Consider the following 18,900-nt stretch of genomic DNA (forward strand, 5'->3'; position numbering starts at 1 on the left):
CAGTTTGGAAAAGATGTCAGAAAGCAAAAAAAAAAAAAAAAAAATGTGAGTGGGATGTGTACACACACACACACACACACATGGATATAAAATATGCAAAGTGTTTATGGAACACAGAGATAGGCTTAAAAAGACACCTTTCTTTTGGAAATATTGATCTCTCATTTTGAAAAATGGAAAGAAAAAGCTGTTAAAATTATGTTGCTGTATTATCATTGACACCTCTGGGAAAACCTGTGTGTTATGACCAGTTTAATTGGAAACTGACTTGAAGTAAATTAATCTGAGTATCCTTACTGCAGATGTCTGCTTATGCACATTAATGATTCTAGGACCACTTGGGAATTTGAGCCTATGGCTATCCACTCAGAAAAGGAATGATTCACCTTTCCCATGAACAATATATATGTTGTTCCCTTCACGTTGAACGTGATTCCTCTCTTAGTGCACCTGGCATGCTATACTCATGCAACTAGGATTGTATCTGTATTTCCATGTCAAACCATTTACCACAGATTGAGACCTGAACCCATGTGCTGGAACTCGAACCTAGCCAAAACCCAGTTTGGGACTTGAACGTATGTGGCTGGGACTCGAACACACATGGGCTTGGACGTGAACCCAGCCAAAACCCTGCTTGGGACATGAACCCACATAGCTAGGACTCAAATCCTGCTAAAACCTTGTTTGGGACTCAAACCCAGCCAAACCCCTGCTTGGGACTTGAACCCACATGGCTGGAACTCAAACCCAGCCAAAACCCATGATACCTAGTTTCAGGACCTAATGAAGCTCAGGTTCTTGATGTCTCATCAAAGAAAGAATTCAGTGAGAGACAAAGTGATAGGTAATCAGTGGATTTATTCAGATTCAGATTGGCTACATTAAAAATTTTGGCTTCTATAGGAACAAGTCTGGTAGCAAAGTGAATAGCTGTCACACTAAGTATTAAGGTCAATAAATAGACTCCCTGGAGAGTCTGGGAACAAATTAGGGGATAGAGTAAATGTGGTTATATACATGTAATGTATCTGGGTTGGGGTTTTAACTTAAGTGTCTTGCTCATAGTCTATTTATACAGTTAATCACTGAAAAAGAAAACAATTAGAGCCAGCATTTTTGCACTGCTGAATAAAGAATACCTGCTAATTTACAGTTCTTAAACAGTGTGCTATTTATAACTTGCTCAATAATCAACTAACTGTTGATTATCCAAAGTGGACAATCTTGACTTGCTTTGAAACAAAAGTGAAATTTTATCATAATGGTGATACCAGTGTTCAATTTATCCTTTTGTTTCATGTTTACATTTTAAAATTATCTTAAAAAGTAAAACTTAATGGAGTTCAATAACATTCTGTCTCATCCAATTCCCTTTCTTGTTTTCTCCTGTCAGAATATCAATATCTAAGAAAACACTAGCAGAAATTAATATTGGCAGGTATTAATTTGTTTAATGCATGCAGTAAACACAGGCGCACACAATGGAATCAAAGAACAATGGCATAAGTGCAGTGAATGAAATTTCTGAAGACTACTATGAATGCTTCTTAAGCATAAATTACTAGAAATAAAATGTTTTTGGAGAAAGAGTCTTTAAGATGTAAAAATGTCTCAAAATATTTCAAGTTGACTAGTTACCCAGAAAAATAAGAGTTGGACTTTCTAAATATTTTAATAATAAAAGCCTGTAGGATACTGGTATTTCATAACCTTTGAAAGTGAAAGTCACTCAGTCATGTCCGACTCTTTGTGACCCCATGGACTATGCTAAGTCACTGCTAAGTCGCTTCAGTCGTGTCCGGCTCTGTGCAACCCCATAGATGGCAGCCCACCAGGCTCCCCCATCCCTGGGATTCTCCAGGCAAGAACACTGGAGTGGATTGCCATTTCCTTCTCCAATGCATGAAAGTGAAAAGCGGAAATGAAGTCGCTCAGTCGTGTCCTACCCTCAGCGACCCCATGGACTGCAGCCTACCAAGCTTCTCCGTCCATGGGATTTTCCAGGCAAGAGTACGGGAGTGGGGTGCCCTTGCCTTCTCCTATAAGTCCATGGAATTCTCTAGGCCAGAATACTGGAGTGGGTAGCCATTCCCTTCTCCGGGGGATCTTTTGAACCAGGGGTTAAAACCACATCTTCCACACTGGAGGTGGATTCTTTACCAGCTAAGCCAACAGGGAAGCCCAAGAAGACTGGAGTGGGTAGCCTATCCCTTATCCAGGGGACCTTCCTGACCCAGGAATCTCCTGCATTGCAGGCAGATTCTTTACCCGCTTAGCTACCAGGGAAGCCCTCATAACCTTTGCTTCCACATATGTAACAATTTGGGGCATCTGACTGTGGAAAATGAACTGGGCAGGACAAATGACAGTGGGCTGGCCAGATTTTCCTTTGTTACCTTCAGGGGTTATCTTTCCTTTGCCCATGATTCAGTTTTTTAGCAATTTGGTTAAATCTTCATTCCCCAGTTATGGTACATGTAGTCTCTTCTTTCCTTTTATTCATTTAAATACTCCAAAGATATGAATTCACTAAGGAGCCAGTTTGGTTTCCATATACTCCCTTCTTTTGTTCCTCTTTTGTGGCATTTTAACTTATAAGCATTTCATTTTGTAGTGCTTCTGTTTCCCATCTCTGTCCATTTTATCTTTGAAAAGCTCTGGCTTTGGAGGCTGTTTCTTTGAAATCTTTCACATGATTTGATATAAAGTAGGGTGCCAGGTATTTTTCTAAAATGGAACATTAAGAGTTTAAATTAGGCTTCAGTTCTGTTTTTATATTCAGATTTGGAATTAGAAGAACTGTTTTCTTCATCATTGTCTTAACTTAAGAGAATCAATAATTTATCAGTATAGTCAAGAATTTACCAACATTTTCAGTAAGTTGTGTAAATCCTCACATAGTCATCTCAGATTTTAAAAAAGATAAGAAGAAATAAAACATTTTTAGTGTCAAATTCTAAAATTAGCAGGTGATGAGTGAGAGCATGTGTTTAAAATTTAGAGTGATATTACAGAGACAGGATGGGTAATGCCCTGGTTCAAGTTCTGAACTTCTTAGAATTTTGTCTTGCTTCCTTATTTTCATCCAGAGGGGAGGAATATGTTAGGCAATTCAGTTGGATGCCATTAAATATTTAATTATCTAAGTATCCCTCTCTTACCAAGCAACAACCTATTGATTATAATATAATTTCTCATAATTATGAGAAAATTCAGCTGGAAGATATAGCCATTTGGTTGTATCCTACACATTTATCATTTAAGGTAACCAGTTGAATTTTGTTCCTTTGTAAATACTGTACATCTTACTTTTTTGCTCACTTAAGTAGCCCTTGAGAGAGAAATGAAGATAATCTTGGTGAGCTGGCAATGGCAATTTCTAAGCCCGCAAAATTGAAGCACAAAATGTGGACCAAAATAAAGCAGTGCTATGCTATTAAACATCTTGAGATAGATCTATGTAGTTTTGTGAGAAAATCCTTCTCCATCATTGTGTGTAAGCTGTTTCTGTTTGCTACCTATATGAGTGGTGGTTGTTTATTTAATATTAAGATGTCTGGGTCAAAATTACTTCTTGCCACTGCATAAATTTGTAATTTTAGGAAAGCCTACCCTGTTCCTGTATTAATGGTCCTTAGTGCATTCCTTCTGTTTCCACCCTTAGTTTTTTTATTATTATTTTAATATTTCTGATGTTTTGTGACTCTACAGACTTCCCACTTATATCGAGCTATCTACTACCCCCTACAGCTCTCACAGAGAGTCAACTAAGCCTTCTTTATATCTGTGTGTATTGCAGCTAGTTAGGAAAATCAGTTTGTTCATTGCCGGTTTTAGTTTTTGTTCTGCAGTGTCCAATATCCCTCACTCTGTTTATTTTCAGTGTATGATCTAATTTCTTACTTACAGTATATTAGATCTTTCTTTTGTTTATTCTTTTTTTAAATACAAATTTATTTATTTTAATTGGAGGCTAATTACTTTACAATATTGTATTGGTTTTGCCATACATCAACATGAATCTGCCATGGGTGTACATGTGTTCCCCATCCTGAACCCCCCTCCCACCTCCCTCCCTGTACCATCCCTCTGGCTCATCCCAGTGCACCAGCCCCAAGCATCCTGTATCCTGCATCAAACCTGGACTGACAATTCATTTTGCATATGATATTTTACATGATTCATTGCCATTCTCCCCAATCATCCCACCCTCTCCCTCTCCCACAGAGTCCAAAAGACTGCTTTATATATCTGCGTCTCTTTTGCTGTCTTGCATACAGGGTCATCATTACCATCTTTCTAAATTCCATATATATGCGTTAGTATACTGTATTGGTTTTTTTCTTTCTGGCTTACTTCACTCTATATAATCGGCTCCAGTTTCATCCACCTCATTAGAACTGATTCAAATGTATTCTTTTTAACGGCTGAGTAATACTCCATTGTGTATATGAACCACTGCTTTCTTACCCATTCATCTGCCGATGGACATCTAGGTGGCTTCCATGTCCTGGCTATTATAAACAGTGCTGCGATGAACCCTGGGGTAAAATTCCCACCAAATTTTTTTGGGAAACATTATTATTTTTTGTATATTTCTATGCATAGATTTCCTTTCCATTCTCCAAGCAGAAACAGGAATAAGGTAATATTTCCAGGCATTCGATGTATTTTTTTTCTCATATCCACTTTAAGCAAGAAAAAATGACATTCATTTACTATCCTGTTGAGTCAATACATTAAAGAACACTACTCATTCATAGGCTAACTGCTTGATGCCTTCTCCTTCTCTCTCTTTTGCTTATTTTATCAACAGCTGCTCTATGTACAAGTTAAAAGTTAAGTACAATTCACAGAATGGTCTGGTAGACCACATATATAAAACCTTATTCCAGGCTTTTTTTTCAATTCAACTTTAACACAAATAAAAATCACTCATCATTTGTATCCTCATTTCAATCTCAGATTGCTTTCTTTCTCAATCAGTTCAAAACATGAAAGAAAGAAGTAGTAATCCTCAATATTGCTAATATTTCCTTAAAAAAATCATCCTAACTGTATTATATCACTATCAAAATCTTTATATTAAAATGCACATGTATAAAAAGTTTAATAAGAAATGTGTATGCGATAAACAATTAACTTTATTAACAGCAAACAACTTATTTAACTCACTGGTCAAATTTCAAGTTCATTGATTAGACTGTTTTTATTTGTAAGAAGATAAATAAATGATATTTAGCCCACAAAATTCCCTGCCTCATTTCTGTTGCCAACTTTTCCAAAGGTGAAAGCATATATATATATTCAGTTCAGTTCAGTTGCTCAGTCGTGTCCAACTCTTTGCGACCCCATGAATCGCAGCACGCCAGGCCTCCCTGTCCATCACCAACTCTCGGAGTTCACTCAGACTCATGTCCATCGAGTCCGTGATGCCATCCAGCCATCTCATCCTCTGTTGTCCCCTTCTCATCCTGCCCCCAATCCCTCCCAGCATCAGAGTCTTCTCCAATGAGTCAACTCTTCGCATGAGGTGGCCAAAGTACTTGAGTTTCAGCTTTAGCATCATTCCTTCCAAAGAAATCCCAGGGTTGATCTCCTTCAGAATGGATTGGTTGGATCTCCTTGCAGTCCAAGGGACTCTCAAGAGTCTTCTCCAACACCACAGTTCAAAAGCATCAATTCTTCGGTGCTCAGCTTTCTTCACAGTCCAACTCTCATATCCATACATGACCACTGGAAAAACCATAGCCTTGACTAGACGGACTTTAGTTGGCAAAGTAATGTCTCTGTTTTTCATTATGCTACCTAGATTGGTCATAACTTTTCTTCCAAGGAGTAAGTGTCTTTCAATTTCATGGCTGCAGTCACCATCTGCAGTGATTTTGGAGCCACCCCCAAAATAAAGTCTGACAGTGTTTCCACTGTTTCCCCATCTATTTGCCATGATGGGACCGGATGCCATGATCTTCATTTTCTGAATGTTGAGCTTTAAGCCAACTTTTTCACTCTCCTCTTTCTCTTTCATCAAGAGGCTTTTTAGTTCCTCTTCACTTTCTGCCATAAGGGTGGTGTCATCTGCATATCTGAGGTTATTGATATTTCTCCCAGCAATCTTGATTCCAGCTTGTGCTTCTTCTAGCCTAGCATTTCTCATGATGTACTCTGCATAGAAGTTAAATAAGCAGGGTGACAATATACAGCCTTGATGTACTCCTTTTCCTATTTGGAACCAGTCTGTTGTTCCATGTCCAGTTCTGACTGTTGCTTCCTGACCTGCATACAGATTTCTCAAGAGGCAGGTCAAGTGGTCTGGTATTCCCATCTCATTGAGAATTTTCCACAGTTTATTGTGATCCACACAGTCAAAGGCTTTGGCACAGTCAATAAAGCAGAATTAGATATATACACACACATACATACACACACCCACACACACATATACATATATATATTCTTTTTTTCTGGCAATAATCCATTCAGTACTGGGGGCCTGATGTCCTCTGCTGGCATTCAGAAGTTTTTCTGTGGAATTTATTCAGCATTTAAATGTTCTTTTGATGAATTTGTGGGGGAGAAAGTGGTCTCCCCATCCTATTCCTCCGCCAACTTAGGACTGCCCCTCATTCAGTACTAAATCGCTAACAGATGTAGATTTTCTTAAGTCTATAGTTATAGGGTTATTTACTCATAATCTTGGTTTTGTCTTAATGTACTGTCACCTGTGGGTCACCTCCTTACCCTCAAAGAGATGACTGGGTCCTAGTTTGAAATGTTGGGTACAGTGGAAAGAACCTAACTTTTGGTTCTTTTGCAGTTATATACACTCAGAATTTAATGCTGCCTGTAATTCATACTAGATATGGTATATTTAAACATGTGATTCTCCCTTTCCTCAATATTAAAATTATTGTGCAAATAATGTTAGATTATCTATCATCACCTAACACAATGCGTGATGCATTGTAGACACATGCAATAAAAAATAGACTTTAATTTTTTTCATTATTGTTGTTATTTTGAATTAATGACCCAGTTAACAAATAAGTCAAAATCCTTGCTTCTGTTCAGAAAACAAAAAAAAACAAGCAAGCAAGCAAACAACAACAACAACAAAAACTCAACAAATGTCATAAATTATTGGAAATAGAGCTTGAAATAGGCCTTTGACATTAAATAATAAATGTATGATACTTATTCCATTTAGAATGAGGCAGAAGTTACTCCATATCTTAGAGAAAGTCACTAGATTGTTATTATTTATTTTACAGAGATCCTTGAAAAGCTGTGTTTACCATTTTGCAAAGTGAAAGATACCTATCTTTTAAAAATTACACTACTGGACTTATACCTATTGATTGCTAGAACATGTGGAAATCACATCCTTAATTAGAAGTTAAAGTATGTCCAGTTTCAGCATGTTGTTATAAGCAAAGCATGTTCAAAAGGTTGTCAAACAGACAACAAGGAGAGGACCCAAAATCAGGAAGACACAAGAGGACATCCAAGACTAGAAGTTAAAAGGGTGGGGCAAAAATCTAAGCTGGTTTTTTCAGTGAAGATTTTCTGTGATTGAAATTAATTAAGTACAACCTGAAGAGCGGTGGCTGAGCAGGCACAGGAGGGCCTAGAGGAGCTATCCCACGTTGAAAGTCAGGTACGGCAGCGGTAAGGAGATACCCCTCATCCAAGGTAAGGAGCAGTGGCTGTGCTTTGCTGGAGCAGCTGTGAAGAGATACCCCACGCCCAAGGTAAGAGAAACCCAAGTAAGATGGTAGGTGATACAAGAGAGCATTAGAGGGCAGACACACTGAAACCATACTCACAGAAAACTAGTCTTTCTAATCACACTAGGACCACAGCCTTGTCTAACTCAATGAAACCAAGCCATGCCTTCGGGGCAACCCAAGACGGGTGGGTCATGGTAGAGAGGTCTGACAGAACGTGGTCCACTGGAGAAGGGAATGGCAAGCTATGTCAGTATTCTTGCCTTGAGAATCCCATGAACAGTATGAAAAGGCAATATGATAGGATACCAAAAGAGGAACTTCCCAGGTCACTAGGTGCCCAATATGCTACTGGAGATCAGAGGAGAAATAACTACAGAAAGAATGAAGGGATGGAGCCAAAGCAAAAACAATACCCAGTTATGGATGTGACTGGTGATAGAAGCAAGATCCGATGCTGTAAAGAGCAATATTGGAATGTCAGGTCCATGAATCAAGGCAAATTGGAAGTGGTCAAACAGGAGATGGCAAGGGTGAACATCGACATTTTAAGAATCAGTGAACTAAAATGGATTGGAATGGGGGAATTTAACTCAGATGACCATTATATCTACTACTGCGGGCAGGAATCCCTCAGAAGAAATAGAGTAGCCATCATGGTCAACAAAAGAGTCTGAAATGCAGTACTTGGATGCAATCTCAAAAACAACAGAATGATCTCTGTTCGTCTCCAAGGGAAACCATTCAGTATCACAGTAATCCAAGTTTATGCCCAAACCAGTAATGCTGAAGAAACTGAAGTTGAACGGTTTTATGACGACCTACAAGACCTTTTAGAACTAACACACAAAAAAGATGTCCTTTTCATTCTAGGGGTCTGGAATGCAAAAGTAGGAAGTCAAGAAACACCTGGAGTAACAGGCAAATTTGGCCTTGGAATGCAGAATGAAGCAGGGCAAAGACTAACAGAGTTTTGCCAAGAAAATGCACTGGTCATAGCAAACACCCTCTTCCAACAACACAAGAGAAGACTCTACACATGGACATCACCAGATGGTCAACACTGAAATCAGATTGATTCTATTCTTTGCAGCCAAAGATGGAGAAGCTCTATACAGTCAACAAAAACAAGACCAGGAGCTGACTGTGGCTCAGATCATGAACTCCTTATTACCAAATTCAGACTGAAATTGAAGAAAGTAGGGAAAACCACTAGACCATTCAGGTATGACCTAAATCAAATCCCTTATGATTATACAGTGGAAGTGAGAAATAGATTTAAGGGCCTAGATCTGATAGATAGAGTGCCTGGTGAACTATGGAATGAGGTTCATAACATTGTACAGGAGACAGGGATCAAGACCATCCCCATGGAAAAGAAATGCAAAAAAGCAAAATGGCTGTCTGCAGAGGCCTTACAAATAGCTGTGAAAAGAAGAGAGGTGAAAAGCAAAGGAGAAGAGGAAAGATATAAGCATCTGAACGCAGAGTTCCAAAGAATAGCAAGAAGAGATAAGAAAGCCTTCTTCAGCAATCAATGCAAAGAAATAGAGGAAAAGAACAGAATGGGAAAGACTAGAGATCTCTTCAAGAAAATTAGAGATACCAAGGGAACATTTCATGCAAAGATGGGCTCGATAAAGGACAATAATAGCATGGACCTAACAGAAGCAGAAGATATTAAGAAGAGGTGGCAAGAATACACAGAAGAACTGCACAAAGAGGATCTTCATGACCCAGATAATCCTGATGATGTGATCACTAATCTAGAGCCAGACATCTTGGAAATTGAAGTCAAGTGGGGCTTAGAAACCATCACTATGAACAAAGCTAGTGGAGGTGATAGAATTCCAGTTGAGGTATTTCAAATCCTGAAAGATGATGCTGTGAAAGTGCTGCAGTCAATATGCCAGCAAATTTGGAAAACTCAGCAGTGGCCACAGGACTGGAAAAGGTCAGTTTTCATTCCAATCCCAAAGAAAGGCAATGCCAAAGAATGCTCACAGTACCGCACAATTGTACTCATCTCACATGCTAATAAAGAAATGCTCAAAATTCTCCAAGCCAGGCTTCAGCAATATGTGAACCGTGAACTCCCGGATGTTCAAGCTGGTTTTAGAAAAGGCAGAGGAACCAGAGATCAAATTGCCAACATCTGCTGGATCATGGAAAAAGCAAGAGAGTTCCAGAAAAAAAACATCTATTTCTGCTTTCTTGACTATGCCAAAGCCTTTGACTGTGGATCACAATAAACTGTGGAAAATTCTGAAACAGATGGGAATACCAGACCACCTGACCCACCTCTTGAGAAATCTGTATGCAGGTCAGGAAGCAACAGTTAGAACTGGACATGGAACAACAGACTGGTTCCAAATAGGAAAAGGAGCACGTCAAGGCTGTATATTGTCACCCTGCTTATTTAACTTCTATGCAGAGTACATCATGAGAAACGCTGGATTGGAAGAAACACAAGCTGGAATCAAGATTGCCGGGAGAAATATCAATAACCTCAGATATGCAGATGATACCAGACTTATGGCAGAAAGTCAAGAGGAGCTAAAAAGCCTCTTGATGAAAGTGAAAGAGGAGAGTGAAAAAGTTGGCTTAAAGCTCAACATTCAGAAAACGAAGAGCATGGCATCTGGTCCCATCACTTCATGGGAAATAGATGGGAAAACAGTGGAAAGAGTGTCAGACTTTATTTTGGGGGGCTCCAAAATCACTGCAGATGGTGATTGCAGCCATGAAATTAAAAGACGCTTACTCCTTGGAAGAAAAGTTATGACCAACCTAGACAGTATATTCAAAAGCAGAGACATTACTTTGCTAAGGTCCGTCTAGTCAAGGCTATGGTTTTTCCTGTGGTCATGTATGGATGTGAGAGTTGGACTGTGAAGAAGGCAGAGCACCAAAGAATTGATGCTTTTGAACTGTGGTGCTGGAGAAGACTCTTGAGAGTCCCTTGGACTGCAAGGAGATCCAACCAGTCCGTTCTAAAGGAAATCAGCCCTGGGATTTCTTTGGGAGCAATGATGCTAAAGCTGAAGCTCCTGTACTTTGGCCACCTCATGCGAAGAGTTGACTCATTGGAAAAGACTCTGATGCTGGGAGGGATTGGGGGCAGGAGGAGAAGGGGACGACTGAGGATGAGATGGCTGGATGGCATCACGGACTTGATGGACGTGAGTCTGAGTGAACTCCAGGAGATGGTGATGGACAGGGAGGCCTGGCATGCTGCGATTCATGGGGTCGCAAATAGTCAGACACGACTGAGCAACTGAACTGAACTGAAATATGTACATCATCCCAAGAATAATAAAGTAAAGAAGTATTGAATATAACAGCATCTAATTATACCTAACAAATTATTAGTTATTTCTCTGTATACTCATTTAATTACAAGTACTCTTATCCTGGTATTTGTCAAAAATACCTCATGATATCATAATCTCATTGTCCCTAAAGTTCAGACAGGTGTATTGTCAGAAATAAGGCCACTGGCAGTATAATGAGGATTGAGAAAATAAAAGTCATTCACCAGAGAAATAAAATTTGTAAGAAGTCAATGGGAGGACTGAAGGAACATGAAAATTACTCCCGGTTACCTACAATCACAGAAAAGGCGATGGCACCCCACTCCAGTACTCTTGCCTGGAAAATCCCATGGACGGAGAAGCCTGCAGACATTTCTCTGGCAGCAGGTCTCAGCCTATATATGGTCATCAATTTGGTTAACTCTCAGTTTGAGAATACAAAGGCACAGGGTTTAAAAAGCTATTATAAAAATTTATCTTTGTTGTGGGTACCAGGCTATGCCATTAGTTTGTCTTCAGTATTTAAGCAGCCATGTGGATAGTCAGATTCTTTCCTCTAGCCACATGCACCTCCAGGTAATGAATTGAGAATGAGTTTCCTTCCATTCTCAGCCTTAACCATAAACTGATTATTTATACCATTTCTAATAGAAAGTGTTTTTTGCTATAGGTAGCACTCCCATGAATACTTCCCCTGATGAACTTGAGAAGGGGAAAAAAAAATGTGCATAAAGACTAATGTCTTTTACTGTGTTAGTGTTTACATAACCCAATAAAGCCCATCTTATATAAAACTTATGTATGTAAGTCAAGAAACAAGGTATGGAAAAATGAGAAAATGAGAGTGTACTAAAATTCATGGAAGTAAAGATAACTTTTATTTAAAAATCATGACAGCATTTAGATTTTTTTTAATATTACCAGAAAAATCTTTTCACATCACTCTCCATTTGATGCCCCTACATTTACTTCAAATAAAAGCCTGTGATCATTGGAATGAATAAATACAAACAGGTTACTGAAATAGAAAGCGCTCCAAGGTTCATGTTTGTCAGCATCCTGGAAGTTTTGACCCAGCAAAACATACTCTCAGAAACCCTTTTAAAGCATCTTAGTTTTTTAAACTGAGTACTTTTATTTAGTAACAGCAGGAAAGAATAAGTTTTTATATAATGTGATATATTTAATTAATCTGTATCTGAAACATCTTGTAAGGATTTAGAAGTGACTTCCATGGAGCTGAGATGTCCCTTACTAAAGACTTCTTTTATTAAGCCACATTTCTGTCTCTGGATGCAAAACACAAATGTATTTGTTTATTTAAGCTTTAAAATATTTGTTGGCAGGGTCAGCAAAAGTATGTTTCAGTTCGTTATTCTTCATGTACTTTAAAATATATTAAACTATAAAATGTCTAGTGCACTTTTAATAACAGTGATATGAATATTTATTTCCATTTTCAAAGATCCGCTAACAGTCAAGTCCAGGAAAAGTTACTCATAGAACAGGCATATAAGATATAGTTTCGCTAAAATTGCATTATATTTTGTTTTTTTTAATGCTTGCTTTTAGATGCAATTTGGGTTAAAATATATAGTACTAATCTTTGATCTGACCTAATAAATTTATAAAATATACTATGTTGGGTACTCTCAAAAAGGGTTGAATTAGATTCCTGAATGGTCACAGAGAGATTTGATTAAGATGTTTAAGCTCACTTTTAAGGAGACCTTTAAAAAATTATAAGCCTCAGTGACATTAGCTATATCTTTTGTATATTTTACAGCAAATAATGCATCATGCTGTTTTCTGGAGACATAAAAGTATGTCTCCATCATCAACTAATGATTTTGTTGCATTCTCTTAAATTCAGCCATAATAGAGCAATGTTAAAATTGTGTCTGGGAATTAAACTAATCTCTCATTCTTTAACAATTCCCCAGACTGAGAAGTATGGAACAGACCATATAATATTTCAGTGAATGTTTGTCTGTTTATAACTTGTAAATGTGTGAGCCAGACTAAAAATATGTGTGTAGAACAGTAAAAAGTGTTTGTCATCTCAAATCTTGATCTGAAGTGGGTGCTGCTTCTCTATTTCTTGTTAGTTCATTTTCCAGGATTTCTTTTGAGGATCCATCATAGAATTCTAAGTGTTGTGTCCACTGGGATTTACACCACTTGTTCAATCTATTTATACCAAGTTAATTAAGTGATAATCCCAAAGTATCAGAGGACATATGAAGTAATAAATGTCTGATTCTCTCACAGACATGCCGAGACCACATGGTGAGGAGTCACAATATGGAAGACTGTTTTATTGCCTCATATCATATTCTCTTGTATAGGGAATATTGCTGTTAAACAATCTGTTCTCTTATTTCCTGAGGTTTTATGCCTTTCATTGTAAAATATTATTTTGACAACTGTGATGCTTCTGAAGGAGAGTTAAGCCAAAGGCTTGCATACATGACATTTTGCAATTTAAGTAAGCGATTACTCCTGTTTAGCAAACTGGGTCAAATCCATTGCTGGAATGAATCAAAATATAACTTAATTTTCTATTTGTTAAATGATTTCCATGAACAGACAAAGAAAAATCTGAGATGCCTTTATTTTCAGCTCTATGTTGATCCTGTGTGTGCATACAAACATATATACATACACAGAGAAACAAAGTATCAATTTACTAACTTAATATACCTGATTGTCTTTTTAACTGTTTATTAATCTCATTCATTTTGTTGAATAAGCAAGAAGGAAGTAAAATTCATTGTTCTTGTATTAGCACTAAAAACATTTGTGAGAGATAAGAAATACCTGAATATGTCCTAGAAATTCCATGAGTGATATTCAGCTCTCTGTAGAAAACTATTTCCAACAATTACAAAAATAAATAAATAAATAAATAAATGATTGTCCAACCTAGAAAACTCACTATTACATGGAAAGTCATGTAGTCTCCTGATAAAATAAAATAAATAGGATAGCGTCTATCAAAAGTAACACACAGCAATCCTTTAAAGATGAAGGACTCCCTTCACACCAATTTAAAATGTTAATGATAGGAAACAAAGAAGCTTAAATGCTACTTACAAGTTTATAAATGGGAGAAACTGGGAAATTTGGGAATGACTGAAGTCCTGGTTCTCCTGCGATTAGTTTCAAAAATATGAAACATTTTACAACATTGGCCATAATTTTTTCCCTCTATTAAGTGTAGCAATGTTGAATTGGATTAGCTCTTAGATATTTTTATCCTAAAATTAGATTATTTGAAGTTTGGAATTCTGAAGAAAAGCTTCAATATCTCAGTTATGATTATTTGAGTAATGTATGCCATAAAGAGTAGAGATGGCTATTAAAACTGTGCTGTGTGTAAAAAAAACCAAAACCCTAAAAATCACTTAGTCAGACTATGGGTACTGGATTATTTGGCTCTAGATGACTTATTGCTTGCCACTGCTTTGATCCATATAAACTATCCAGAACCTCCAGAGCTGCATCACATAATAAAAAATTTAGGAATTGTTTACAAGGATATGTTAGCATTGTGTCCCTGATGTTATTGTTAGTCTTAAAGTATAACTTCAGTAAAGCAAAGGCATTTATTTTAACCATACACAGTACAATACTGCACTAAAATATTAACAAACAAATACTTCTAAGCTGATTATAAAATAATAATTAAATAGTTTCCCCTTACATTAATAATATCAAGAATATTCTGTATTACAGATTGGAATGTCACATCAATAAATATATTTGTTGCATGAATTAGTTTGATGCACAAAATAATGTTCACAAGGCAAGCAGTTGATACAGAAATGTATTGATTGTAGGTAACATACTAACTTTGTTTCTCTTGCGTCATTAGGAGTCTTCCCATCAGAATATAAGCTCCATCACAGCAGAGATTCTGTCTTTATTTTTTCTGTTCTCTTCTTGCTGTATTCTATGAATAACAAGTATATCATATTCAGTGATTTTCCTTCCCCCAATAAAGGGCATTGTATTTTATTTTGCCAGGTATATAAGTTGTTGGTTTATATTGATAACTTTCAGTTCAGTTCAGTCACTCAGTCATGTCTGACTCTTTGTCACCCCATGAATTGCACCACGCCAGGCCTTCCTGTCCATCACCAACTCCTGGAATTCACCCATACTCATGTCCATCGAGTCAGCGATGCCATCCAGCCATGTCATCCTCTGTTGTCCCCTTCTCCTCCTGCCCCCATCCCTCCCACTTTAGCCCTGTTAAATTTTATCTATGTTGAGCTAAGTCTGTGGTAAAGAGATTCTAGTTCTGCATTGTTCTTAGTGTCGGGACATGGCACTTACCACATGGTATGGTCCTAACTTTGAGGCCAGGACATTTTCTGGAATCTTGACTGAATGCTCAGTGCACTAATGGGGGTCTTTCCATTCTGATTAGCAGGAAACTCAAATGTCCATCTGAAGTGAACCACTCAGCCCTCATCCAAGGACCCACGATGATTCCCTCCATAGATGTATGGAGCCCCCCTTCTCCCAGTTCCCTCTTCTTACCCTCAGCTGTACATTTCACCTATTCTAGAAGCCAAGTCTGATATCTTCTGATGTCTTCCTCCTCAGCTTAGCAATGTCACTACTCGTTTGCCCTCTTACTCTGCAGCACACAAATGCCTCCAGACTGAGAGTCAGGGCCCTTGGGTCACAGTCATCTGGCTACCTCCCTGTGTTTCCCTTCTCTCCACAATCACAGATCTCCTCTGCCTATTTTCCTGTACTTGAAATGTTTTGTCATATAGCTATTTACCCTGTTTTATGATAGTTTTTATGAATAAATAAAATCTGGTATCATTTATTCTGTTGTGATTGAAAGCAAGGGTCCCACTATAGTAACTTGTAATGAATATGAATTAGGTCATTCCTCTTTCTTGATTAAATATCTCATGGAATACACGTTGTATTCAGTTCTGTATCAAGACCTATTAGGTTCTGGGTTCTGCCTGACTTCTAATACCTAATACCTAGCTCCTGACTCCTAATACCTAATAAAAATCTTCTTGCTCACTACTCCAGACATGCTGATTTCTTGCTGTCACTATTTCAACATATTCACAAAGAATGTCCGATCTGCATGAGATAATTTTTTTCTATCTTTGTCTGCTAACTCTTCAAGTTTCAGTTAAAATTCTGGTCCTTTTAAGGAACTTTTCTGACTACTTATATAACTATATTTCTTTCTTGCATTACATTCTATTTTTTTTCCTTTTGTACACTTTCTGCTATGTTGTCAGAATATTTATGTGAGGATTTATTAGTAGATAATATACACTCAGTGTTTTAAGTAAGCATTGTCTAGAGAAAGCAGAGCAATAAGATGTACAAATTGCAATGTACAATAAGATGTAAAACACATATATACACAAATATGTGTGTATATCAGTGTTAATAAGGAGTTGGCTTGGTGTGATTATGGAGAATGAGAAGTCCTGAGATCTGCAGTCAGCAAGCTAGAAATCCAGAATTAATGGTATGGTTCTAGCCAGAATGGCTTAAGGCCAAGAGAGCCTGTGGTAATAAGTTGCATTTAGATACTAAATCCAAATGCAGGACAAGAATGATGGACCAGCTCAAAGACAGTCAGGCAGAGAGAACACATTTTCCCCTATTCCACCTTCTTTATGCTGGTCAGGACTTCCTTGATAGATTGGATGAAACCCACCCACATTAGTGAGGGCAATCTGCTCAGCCTACAGATTCACATGTTAATCTCATCCAGAAATATCCTCAAATACACACCCAGAACACTATTTACCAAATATATTGGTATCCTGTGGCTCAGTCAAGTTGCACATAAAAATAATCATCACACTCAGTAAATGTGAGAAATTGAGATTAAAATAATTCAGGGAATTAGTAGTATAGAAAGTAGTAAAGGGGATTTGAACAGATTAAGCTCTATATGAAATAGCATGGGCATATAAAAGGTTGATGTTCTAAGAAAATAAAGGAAGTCAAGGTGCTCGGACCCATGTAGGTCAGATGCAGAGTGTTGGGTGATGAATTTTGAGAGGCTGCAAATAGGTCAATTATGTAGGATTTTGTAGGTTCATAGTGTTCAAAGTGTGATTCTCAAACCATCAACACAGGTATCACTTGGCATCTTTTTAAAATCCATGGCCTTTAGTCCCAACCGAAACCCACACAATCAAAATCCAAATTTTAATAAGATCTCAATATGAGGCATGTTCCAGATGTGTAATTTTGTTAGGACACAGTGATCAATTATATATTGGTGATGATGATTCAAGGATAACATTCAGATTATGTACCTTGATCAGAAGTATTAATAAAGGGCCATATACTCAGGTGGAGAGCTTTATAGGAAGGGCAAAGTGCATATGTACACATACAGAATTCAGGATTACAGTTTTGCCTTATTATGTCTGAACTGACTATGAAATATCCAAATAGTGATGTCCAGGGTTGACAGGGAATTAAGGTCTAGAACTCAAGAAAGATACCTGAGTTAGTTGCATTAAAGAGGACGTAAGCTAGAAAAATGCAAGTTAGAAGAACATTAAAAAGTTCAAGAAAATGTTAATGAGAATCTGAACAGTGATTTACAAGTAAGAACTTTTAAAAATAAATGTTTAAGAGATTAACCTAATGAAAACATATAACTGATTCAACGTAGGGAAAAGGACAGAGAGAGTGAACAAAGATGACGAGAAAATTCCCATCCTGCATAGAATGTGTGTGTGTATTCTCAGTTATGTCCAACTCTTTGTGACCCCCCAACTCTTTGTGCAGCTTTCCAGGCTCCTCAGTCCACAGAATCTTCCAGACAAAAATGCTGAAACAGTTTCCATTTCCTACTCCAGGGGGTCTTCCCCACTCAGGGCTTGAATCCAAGTATCCTGCATCTTCGGTGTTGGCAGGAGGATTCTTTACCACTGCTCCCGCTGCTGCTAAGTTACTTCAGTCATGTCCAACTCTGTGCGACCCCATTAGACGGCAGCCCACTAGGCTTCGCTGTCCCTGGGGTTCTTCAGGCAAGAACACTGGAGTGGGTTGCCATTTCCTTCTACAATGCATGAAAGGGAAAAGAGAGAGTGAAGTCAGTTGCCATTTCCTTCTCCAAAGCATGAAAGGGAAAAGTGAAAGTGAAGTCGCTCAGTCATGTCCGACTCTTGGCGACTCCATGGACTACAACCTACCAGGCTTCTCTGTCCATGGGATTTTCCAGGCAAGAATACTGGAGTGGGGAGCTGTTGCCTTCTCCATCTTTGCCACTGAGCCACCAGCAAAGTCCTCTATTTCTGTTAACACCTCCTTAAGGGCCTCTCAGGTGGCTCAGTGGTAAAGAATCTGCCTGCCAACGCAGGAAATGCCAGTTCAATCCTTGGATCAGGAAGATCCTCTGGAGAAGGAAATGGCAACCCACTCTAGTATTCTTGCCTGGGAAATTTCATGGACACTGGAGCCTGGCAGGTTAAAGTCCCTGGGGTTGCAAAAGAGTTGGACATGACTTAGCAAATAAACAACAATAGAGATAGAAAATGCAGGGAAATGTCTAAGTGCATACATGATATATTTCAGAAATAATCAATTGGAAACAACAATAGGATATTAATTTGAAAAGATGCATATATATGTGTGTATGTGTCCAGATATATCTATCATATATATCTACATATAGATACAGATATGTCTATCATTTAAAGATATATATATAGGGCTTCCCAGGTATATATATCTGTATACCATATATATGTATATGTATATAGGGGGCTTCCCTGCACTAGCAGGCAGGTTCTTTACCACTAGCGCAAAGAACCTGCCTGCCAGTGCAGGAGATATAAGAG

The sequence above is a fragment of the Oryx dammah genome, unplaced genomic scaffold, assembly GCF_014754425.2.
Source record: "Oryx dammah isolate SB20612 unplaced genomic scaffold, SCBI_Odam_1.1 HiC_scaffold_3, whole genome shotgun sequence".
NCBI classification, from domain to species: Eukaryota; Metazoa; Chordata; class Mammalia; order Artiodactyla; family Bovidae; genus Oryx; species Oryx dammah.